Source organism: Geotrypetes seraphini, chromosome 3 (assembly GCF_902459505.1).
Source record: "Geotrypetes seraphini chromosome 3, aGeoSer1.1, whole genome shotgun sequence".
Taxonomy (NCBI): domain Eukaryota; kingdom Metazoa; phylum Chordata; class Amphibia; order Gymnophiona; family Dermophiidae; genus Geotrypetes; species Geotrypetes seraphini.
Genome location: NC_047086.1, coordinates 1658073 through 1669461, shown reverse-complemented (window position 1 = coordinate 1669461; position 11389 = coordinate 1658073).

Here is an 11389-nt window from a genome sequence, read left to right as displayed (position 1 = left end):
TTTTAGTTGGAGGGTGTGTGAATGGTGTGTGAGTTCTCCTATGTCTAGTTGAGGTGGATTGAATTATTTAGCTGAAGAAATTAGTTCCCCCCCCCATTCCACACACATGTTCCCAGAAAAAAAATACATTAAAATAAGAAGTGAAAACAAAGGCCCCTACAGATGAGAACATAACATAAGAATAGCCTAACTGGGTCAGATCAATGGTCCATCATGCCCAGTAGCCCATTCTCATGGTAGCCAATCCAGGACACTAATACCTGGTCAAAACCCAAAGAGTAGCAACATTCCATGCTACCGATCCAGGGCAATCAGACACTTCCCCCATGTCTTAATAACAGATTATGGACTTTTCCTCCAGGAATTTGTCCAAATCTTTCTTAAAACCAGCTACACTATCTGCTTTTACCATAACTTCTAGCCACTTCATTTTTAAGTTTAGATCTTTCCTTCCAAACAGAGACCTTGCTAGATGTCAAATACAGCACAAGGTAACTTCACACAGACTTAGCTGTGCAGGAAATGTGAATCTCCTCATACACCCACCATATAGTGCAAAAATGTGCAAAGGTCTGTTTTTTTCTTTCGATCACTACATAGCCAAATGCCACACAAGCAGCGCTGTTACTGAATTCTGAAGGTCAATGCTAAGGTTAACAAAGTTTCCTTCCTTGGACCAGACGGAGATACTGACAAACTATTGGAAGAGATCCCAAAACAACTACCCAGGCACAACACCCAAAGACCCACTCAGTGTGTGAACCAGTTGAGTGGAGTGGACTAACTGGGGGGTGGAAATGGGCCCAGAGTTTGCTCAGCAGAATTTCCCAGATCACCTCCTCCTCTCAACACATTGGCACGCTGCCACCACCACCACTAGGAACACCTCACCGGGTAGGCCAGCAATGCTATAAACTTTATAAAACACATTATTATATTTTCTTATAAAGCACATATTTTAACTGAACTCTCTAACATCCTCAGCCTTTCCATTCACAAAAATAGAAGGAAGAAAAGTTCCCGTTTCCTGCTGTCTCATGTCCCAGGCCTATACAATATTTTGCTTCTGCAGACCCTTCAAAAGTCTGACCAAATCCTCGTTTCACTTGCATTATAAAGTACTGCGGATGCCATCTCTCCCCATTCCCAGATCCTAAAGTCTAAGACAGTAGCGCAAACTAGTGCTGCCCCATTCAGTAAAAAAAATTTCGATTTGATTCAGCCTGCCCAATTGGGTGTTTTTTTCCAAACATCCTGGTGGGTTTATTTTATAGCTTTTTCACCTCCCTTTCACTTCTCCTAACCACACTGGCGCTGTGGTGTAAATAAAATAAAGAAACAAAAAGGACTTTTCCTCTCTCTGTTAAATCCTAGCTCACATTTGCGGTCTAACACCAGCTCTGGCAGGATACACATTTCAAATCTGACATATTGTAATCACAAAACCGAAAATAAAATTAGTTTTTCTACCTTTTGTTGTCTGGTTAGTTTTCAAATCTTGTTGGTCCAAGGCTCTAGTTGTCTTCTGATAACTTGCTTATCAGGGTCTCCTTCTTTCTCCGTGCTAACCATCCATCTGCCATCTCTGTCCTCCCCTTCCGTTTCCCTTCCCTCCCCCGGAGGTCTGGCATCTTTCCTTTTTTTCGTCTCCCTCCACAGATCCACCTTTTCTTAACTATCCTTTCATCCAGTATCTCTCTCTCCTTCCCCACCACCCCAGGGTCCACCATTTCTCCCTTTCTTTTCCCAACTATCCTCCTAACCAGTATCTCTTACCCCCATCCACATCATCCCTTGTGTCCAACTTCTCTCCCTTTCTGTTCCTTCCCTCCCTAACGTCAGAGGAGGGGCGGGACCGCGGCGGAGGAAACAGCCGAAGCAGCGCAAAGATCGCTGGCATCGCGATCTTGCTGCAGGCTTCTTCCCCAGGTAAATGGTGTGGTGAGGCCGGGGGGGGGGGGGGAATCCAGACGCGAGACCCAGACGTTGGGGGCTGAACCGGACGCAAGGGGGGGAACCGAACCCCCCCCCTTGGTATGCCACTGCCAATAAGTGCCTTGTTTCGCCTCTCAAAGGGTTTCTCAGGGAATGTATCAGCTGGAAAACTCCACTCCTCTTCCGTGCACACCGGCACAAAAAACGCCCCTTGCTAAAAAGGAACTGCAGGATCCAACTTCCAGTAGCACTTCCGGGTTACAGTGTAATAGCAATAGCCAAAAAACGGCTGCCATTCGTCCATACAACTGCCATTCATTCTTCAAACTGTCACTCATCCAAAGAATGCCACCTACTCCACCTGCTGATTAAGGCCATTAGGCCAAATAGTATCCAAAAATAAAATCCAGTGCTGTTCATGCTGGTACAAAAACCTCTTCACATTGCCCCTCCGTGGGGTAACAGGAATGTGTTCTAGCACAAAACACACAAAATCATCAAAATTATGCCGTTCTTTGGCACAATGGCGGGTCAGGATGTCAACTTCTTTTTTGTGACCGATATTGGACCGGTGTTCAAATAACCGAGTCTTGAAACATCTGGCAGGGTAACCAATATAGGTTAATTCGCAAGGGCACGTCATCCCATACACCACTCCTCTTGTTTCACATGTTGTAAATAGAGAGCAATTTCACCACTCTTCTGCCAGGAACTTGTGCAGCCATGCCCTCTTGCATAACACCACAAGCTGCACACTTTCCAGTCCCGTCGGGGGAGACAATTTGCCTGTATCTCAGTTTTTCACTACAGACGGATCTGTAGTTCGACAGAACAATTTTTGAGACAAGCGGAACCCCTTAAACAGTGTTATAGAGACAGGGGTTATCCGCATAGAGTAATACAGAAATCCTGGCATAGGGCCAGGTTCAGTCCAAGGGAACAACTGTTGCAATATCACATACGAGCTTCAGATGACAAAGTTATTCCGTGTATTATGAAGTTTTCTACAGTGGTACAAAGCTTAGGCAGACAGATCAGGAACATCTGGCCTATGATGCAAACAGTCGCATGTTTTCAGGATCAAGAGTATAAGATTGTGTATACACGTAATAGGAATTTAAATAATATCTTGTGCAAGGCTGATGTTTGGATTGTCCAGGAGGAGGGAGAGGTGGTCATTTTCGTTGTGGAAAGTGTGCAGCTTGTGGTGTATTTATATTTAGATTTGGTCTTTTTACTTCTGTTATCAAAACTGTAAGGTTTAGGTTGAATTGGACTTGCTGTATAACGCCTTCATAAAGATGGTTAATAAATCCATTTAGGGCACGATTCTCTATAGCGTGCATTACAGTTAGGCAGCAGTAGACGCGCTACCACCACTTAACTAGCCAATGGCCGAGCACGTTTTAAAAAAAAAAAAAAAAATTTAGGCGTGCTGTACTAACATGCTTACCTTGGGCAAAACTATACAAAACTGTAGGCTTGATGCTACAACACATGCCTAGTGTTTGATTGACAACCACGCACCTGCACGCTTACAATGGATGCACGCAAAGCACACTGTAGAGAATCAGGGCCTTAATCTCTCTGCTATGGCTTTGTCCTCCTTGATGATCTCGAGGTCCCACTGATCCCCTCACAGTTGCATGGTGAGTTCCTTCCAACCTAGAGGACCATCTTCCAGCACTATACTTCAGTTCTTTATGTCTCATCATTATGGCAGAACTAGTCTTTAAGCCTGTTACATTAACGGGTGCTAGAATAGATGTGTCTGTCTGTCTGTGTTTCTTTCTCTCTCTCTCCTTGGCCACTGTCTGTGTCCTTCTATCTTCCCCCCCCTCCTCAAGCAAAACTGTCTGCCCCCAGCACACCCCTCCACCCAAAGCAGCCCCCTTTCCCTCTCCCTGACTGTCTATCCGTGGCCCCCTTCTGTATTCACCCCAGAGCAAAGCTGTTTGCCCCCAGCACAGACCTCCCCCCAAAGCAGCCCCCTTTCCCTAACTGTCTCTCCATGGCCCCTTCTGTCTTCCCCCCACAGCAAAGCTGTCTGTCCTCAGCACACTTCCCCCCCCCAAGCAACCCCCTTTCCCTCTCCCTGTCTCTCCATGGCCCCTTCTGTCTTCCCTTAGTGCCCCCAGTGCCGCCTTCCATGTCCTTAATGTCCCATTCAATGTCCTTAGTGCCCTCAATGCCTCCTTCCATTATCCTTAGTGCCCTCAGTGCCTCCTTCCCGTGTCCTTAGTGCCCTTTCCTATGTCCTTAGTGCCCCCAGTGTCTCCTTCCAATGCCCCCTCTCAATGCCTTTTAGACTTTGTTCCACCCACACCCTCCCCCCGAAGCCAGCCTGCCTGCCTCCCATCCCCCTGTGCAGCAGAACCTTTAATTTCTACCCCCCCCATTCTCTCATACAGTATAATTCGGCATTTGCAGCATGATTCTATCTACCCCCCCCCCCCCCCCCCCACGCCACTACCGCTGCCATGCAGCTGACCCCACTGACCAACCCCATCGTGAGACGAACACAAACCTCCAGCCTGCAGCAGCTCCACAGCTCTCTACTGTCCTGATTTCCTCGGCAGTGAAAATCAAGACAGTAGAAGGCTGGAAGCAGAATGTTTAGAGTGCTGTGGAGCTGCTGCAGGCCGGAGGTTTGTGTTCATCTTGCGGTGGGAGGGTTGGATGGTAGGCTCAACCCGCCGGCCCCGGGGGTCCACCCGCAGGCACAAATGGTAGCCGTGTAAACACCTCCTTGGGCAGCAAGGTTCAGACGTGCACCGCCACGCGCACGGTGCTCTCGTCGACCCGGGGCTTTGGCGCCATCGACAGAGGGAAAGAGGCGCGAGCCGAGCATTCAAGGAAAGCACGCCTGCTTCATCTTGTTTCTTCGGCAGCCGCCCCCTCCCCCGGAGCGACTCTGACCTCTACCGGGCCCTCCAGTAGCTCACACTCCCACATCCGTGCCCTCCCAGCAGGGAATTTTGAAAGCAGCGGCGCGAGGTGGAGAGCAGGGAGGCTGTGGTGACGTAATACGCGCGCATGTGCACTCGTGCTGCCACGACAGATCAGGGAACACGCGACGCGAGTGCGCATGCGCGCTTAGCTTTTTATTATTATTGATACAGAAGTAGATTGCTGGGCTATCTTCTGCTCAGTATAAATTTGACGTTGCCACATCAAACGCAGGCCTCCGCTGCTGCCAGATGGGTGGCATATCATTAGTCTGGCATCTCTGCTGATACCTGTCAGCCTTGGTAGTGAAACTACTGACGGCATAGCTTTCAGCTTCTCAGATGAGTGTGCAAGCCCTTGTACCATAACTGGGGATAAAGTTAAGACAGCTTTATTGCTGTCCTAACTGTAGCTGCTTACTTAACTGGTTAGGAGTGTGAATTCCACCAGTAAATGTTTACTACTACTATTAATTATTTCTATAGCACTACGAGGCATCCACAACACTTCTATTCAAGTATTATGTCTGTTCCTAGCAGGCTCACAATCTAAGTATTGTATCTGATCAATGCAGTGCCAAGTGACTTGCCCAGGGTCACATGGAAGCTACAGTGGGTGCAAAATGGGCTTTTAGTCTGACTTGAATACTTCCAGGAATGTATTTACTCACGCAGTCTGTTGTAGGCGTAGTTCATTGGCTAACTCCCTCTTATCTATACTCTTCTCATCTGCTGCCAATTCCAGACTCCATCCCTTCTATCTTGCTGCACCATATGCCTGGAACAGACTGCCTGACTCAATTCGTCAAGCTCTTTCTCTAGCTAATTTAAATCCTTTTTTTTTTTTTAGTTTAACCTTTTTATTAAATTTGTAATTAAACATATAAGAACATAAGAATTGCTGCTGCTGGGTCAGACCAGTGGTCCATCGTGCCCAGCAGTCCACTCCCGTGGCAGCCCTTAGGTCAAAGACCAGTGCCCTAACTGAGTCCAGCATTACCTGCGTATGTTCTGGTTCAGCAGGAACTTGTCTAACTTTGTCTTGAATCCCTGGAGGGTGTTTTCCCCTTTAACAGCCTCCGGAAGAGCGTTCCAGTTTTCTACCATTCTATGGGTGAAGAAGAACTTCCTTATGTTTGTACAGAATCTATCCCCTTTCAACTTTAGAGTGCCCTCTTGTTCTCTCTACCTTGGAGAGAGTGAACAACCTGTCCTTATCTACTAAGTCTATCCCCTTCATTATCTTGAATGTTTCGATCATGTCCCCTCTCAATCTAAACTAAACTAAACCTTAGGTCCTCTGTTCAAGGGAGAAGAGGCCCAGTTTCTCCAATTTCTCGCTGTATAGCAACTCCTCCAGCCCCTTAACCATCTTAGTCGCTCTTCTCTGGACCCTTTCGAGTAGTACCGTGTCCTTCTTCATGTACGGCGACCAGTGCTGGTCAAAGTACTAATAAATGATACAGAAGTTTTACAATCAACATCTAAAAGCCTCCCTACTTTTCTGAAATTTATTATAGGGCTCCTTTTACGAAGCTGCATTAGCGGTTTTATTGCACGCAACTTTTCAGCGCATGCTAGCCAAAAAACTACTGCTTGCTCAAGAGGAGGCGGTAGCGGCTAGTGTGGCTGGCAAATTAGCGCGCGTAAAAGGAGCCCATAGTCTGCATTTTAACAGCAGCTAGTTCTTCATATTTCCTTGTCAAACAAATAGCATTCCACAATATTTCTTATAAAGCTATAGCCATTAAGATTTATATACCAGATCATTCCTAAAGATATAGGGCTCGACTCGGTTTACAATAAAAATATGTTTAGAAAGATATGTTGATTTAAGATAGCTCATTAGGAATTATTAGGAATCATTAGGAATGTGGAAATCTCTAAGTTTGTAAAATTTTACAGAAAACCTGGAAGGAAATACATGATCGTATCTGATCGGGAAGGTCATTCCATAGTGCAGTCAATAGGAAGGAAAAAGATCGAGCAATTTTGCTGGTTGATTGAGAACCTTTGACTGAAGAGCCAACTTTTTCGAGGCTGTTTTCAACTCTTAACTCCCACTCACTGTAAACTATCTATGTCCAGCCTATCATTCTCTCTGCAAGAAACTCCCCAACCCCTACTGTCTGTCCAAATTAGATTGTAAGCAGGGACTGTTTATTGCATGCTCATTGTACAGCTCTGTGTATGCCTTTCAACGCTCTAGAAATGATAAGTAGTAGTAGTAGTTGAAATCTCAGCTGCACCCACAAACCAGTCCGACAATATCCAGGCAGTGATATGCAATGGCAGTGTCCAGTAGGTGCCACTGAGTCAGAAGCCTCTCCTGCCTGGTTTGATCCACCCGATCATTCCACAGGGCCCTATGATCAGCTGGCACCAGCATTATACCTGGAAATTCAATGACGGGCCATGTCTGGGCATACCAAGCTGGTGAAATCATAGCCAGTTGAAGTGCATAAAGCTAGTGCTGCGTATTAGACAATCTTATTTAGGTTTAAATGATTTTTATTAAAGTTTTCAATAACAAAAGAACAAATACCATAACAACTTCACATTGCAAAGCAAACATCTGACATATGAAATCCCCCCAATACATATCTTCAATCCTGTTACACAAAAATAAATCTCCAAAACCAGTGGCTCAAGGGTTCAAAATTCTATTACATCCTTTTGCAGATTCCAGATTTAGCCAATCTTATTGATGTGGTTTTCTTAGCCAAGAATTGGCACTCAACTGGCCAAGCACTGACCAACCCCTAGAACGATTCCAAAAGAGCCAATTAGGGCTTGGGCTGTAAGTGAGCCTTTTCAGTGTCACTGACCAGTTAAGAGCTGCTGAAGATGCCAGCTTAGCCCTGGACACAAGATTTAAAGGCCAGGAGCCACACTGTCCCACTGGGGCTCCAAGATGTCTATGATGCCTCTTCATGTATGGACCCAGCCATTAAGGAAAGTATTCACATGCTTAGGGCATCAAGGGGAAGGGGAGCATCACAGAGTTTTTTCTCCTAGCTCTTAACACTTTTACTGCCATCACACATACCCATTATCCATTGAAATACAGAAACATGATGGCAGATAAAGGCCAAATGGCCCATCCACTGTAACCATTATCTCTTTCTCTCTCCGAGAGATCCCACATGCCTATCCCAGGCCCTCTTGAATTCAGACAGTCTCTGTTTCCACCACCTCTTTCACACATCTACCACCCTTTCTGTAAAAAAGTATTTCCTCAGATTACTCCGGAGCCTATCACCTCTTAACTTCATCCTATGCCCTCTCATTGTAGAGTTTCCTTTCAAATGAAAGAGACTCAACTCATGCGCATTTATGCCACGTAGGTATTTAAACATCTCTCCCGCCTTTCCTCCAAAGTATACAGATGGAGATCTTTAAGTCTGTCCCCATACGCCTTATCACGAAGACCACGCACCATTTTAGTGAATTTCATTGTTTTTCTAATCATTTTAAATGTTTCATGTTTTCTTTTGTACAATAGTGTAATGATATTTCTCAGCTTTTAGTGCGTGTTATTTCCATTTCAGTTAAGTAGTGATATGGCTGAGGATCAGTTCTATTGGGCTGTGCTTAGGGCTTCAGTTGGGCCCTTTTGCTCAAGCGTGTGCGTAAGGCTAAAGAATGTAGTGGGAATTTGCCTGTCAACACGTGTTGTTTCAGGGCAAGGAGCATTATCCAGACAATGCATTCACATTAACACATGAGCACTGAATAACGCAGACGTGGCATGGCAGTACTTACCGCTTCCTATGTGGTCCCACATGAATATTGAAAAGTAGCATGGATATGCAAAAATCCCCGTTTTAAGGATTTATTTATTTAAGCATTTATATACCACTTATAGTCTATGTGGTTTACATTCAGCTACTCAAGCATTTTTCCCTATCTGTCCTCTAATGTATTTGAAGTGCACCTCCCTCCCTCCCCCCCCCATTCCCTACAGTTCTACAAAAGGTTTGTTTCTCATCACTAAGCCTCCTCCCAAGAACCTCCCGTTCCCTCTTCAGACATACAACTTCCTTCATTCCAAACCTCATAAAGGAATGTAGCCCCTCAGAAATCCATTCAAAGAAAAAGAAGCCCCCTGTCACTTTTGCCCTGGCTTTTACCCCACTCCGTTCCTTCTGCTTACACTCCACCCATTCACTTAGCCCTGCATCATTCATAATTTCCATCTATTCATTCATATTGGGGTTATCATATTTCTGAAGTCAAAAAACAGGATACATGTCCCTGCCCCTGCTCCACCCTGGCCTACCACAGCCCCACCCCAGCCCCGCCTTCCACCAGTTTTTCCCTTTCCCTGCCTCACCTTCAACCAGTCTCATCCCTGCCCCTGCCCCACCTCAACCCCCACCAGTCCTGCCCCTGCCCCACCTTTCACCCATTTCCTTAGTTCCCCTCCTGTACCCTTTAATTGCTGCTCTCTCTCCCCTCCTTCCTTTCCCCCTCCCCCATGAGTGCTTTTCTCTCTCTCTCCCTCTCTTCCCACAACCTCCCTCCTGAAACCCTCCTCACATGGGTGCTTGCTTTCTCTCTCTCCCTCCCTTCCTCCTCCCAGCAGGTGCCTCTCATCCCTCTCCCTTTCTCTCTCTCCCTCCCTTCCTCCTCATAGCAGGTGCTTTTCTTCCTCTCCCTTCCACCTCACAGATGCTTTTCTCTCTTCTCTATTCACAACACTCCTCCCCAAGTTTACCAGACAATTGTTAACCAAATAAAAGAAATTTACTTTTTCTATTGGTGAAAAGTAAAGGTACTGTAGACATTTTTGTGTAAAAAAAAAATTAAGAGAAATAAAAATATGAATGTTGATTTTTGTCTTGCTGAATAATTTTAAAATAAATGGTTAGTTTAAATTACATTGCTATGCCCTTGTAAGGGTGATTCTCTGGCCAACCCCCAACCTTCTTCCTCTGTGGTATGATGCTTTTCTCTGTCTTTCCCTATGGCTCTCTCCTGTCTCCTACCTACTTCCTCACCAAAATTTAATCTTTGGGATGGCCGGTAGAAGGAATGAGGTGAATCTACTGCCGTTGGCCTGCCCCAGAAGCTGCCTGTCTGGAGTGTCCAGCCCATGCTGGAACAGAAAGGCACTCCAGGCCAACAGCAGCAGGCTCACCTTACTACTGCTGACAGCCGGCCTAAAGATTAAATTTTAGCGGAGCCAGAGGAGATAGGTGGGAGACAGGGGAGAATGCCCGGAGCAGGCCTCTCTGACTTCATGCTAGCATTTATGCTGCCAGTGCTCCAGGCCCGGACAGTGAAGAAAAATGTCTGGACACCTGCACAGACCTCTAAAAAAAAGGACATGTCTGGAAACCCTAATTCAGATCCCACCACAAGTCATAATCTCTTCATCCACATCCTCATTCAGACCTTCCATTGCTCATAAACGCCCATCCAGTCGCACACAGAGATACCCCTAGAAGTGTTGCAACTCATTCATTCTACGAAGTCACTCCTGTTAGTGAACCACTCTTCTTGCTCTTTGACATCCTTTCCTTACTTTCATGTTCTTTATAAAGAAATTAAGAGTGAAATATGCTTTCATGTGTAATAATATTAGATAGTTCATTACTCACAGTTCATAAGCAGTGTGGCCAGCCTCTGTTAGCAGTGTTTGAGTGTGGCCTGCCTCAGTGCAAGGGGAAGGTGTGACCTCCCACTGGCTGCAGTGTGTGAGTGTGAGCTCCCACTTTCTTCAGTGGCCACATGTTTCTTAACATTAGGAGCAGTCTGAATTTCAGTTGAGCCTTATTACACTGCATCATTTGGGCTTGCTCTTGGTTTGGAGTTTTTTTGAAGGGGGGAAGGACTAAATCAGCCTCTATCATGACCTGGAACCATGCAATCCCCCTATCCATGGTTGGAGATTTAAGAGGATTGGAGTGGGAGGCCGGCAGTCTCTGAAGAGAAGAATAAATTCAGAATTCTGAGCATTTAACTCAAAGATCCATTATTTTCAGACTGTGGAATTCGTCCTGATTTTGACGAACGTCCTAGCAAGTACCGCGTCACCAAGGGCAGGAACTCATTCCCGGGAGAATGGCCGTGGGTGGTCAGTCTTCAGATTCAGCACCATCACTTCTGTGGAGGATCCATCCTGAGCAACTGGTGGATCCTCACAGCAGCTCACTGCTTTCACGACTCAGTGTGAGTAATTTAGTGTCCCTGTGCCCAAAGCCTTCCAGCCTTCTGCACTTTTAGGTCTTCTGACTTACCTTTTCCTTGAATTCCTTCTAGTTTACCTTAGTTTGCTTTGGTATTTTCTGATTTTCTAAAATTTCTGTTGCTATTTTCAGCCACTGCATTCTTTATTTGAGTATCTGCTAACCCAAAAATGTATATGTGGATTGTATATATCTAATGCAGGGGTGTCAAATTTGGCCCGAGATTTGGCACGCTGTTCCTTCCCTCCCTCCATCCTAGCTTCCTGTCAACCTTCACAGCATGTTCCCTCTGCCATGATCCCGTACGTCAGA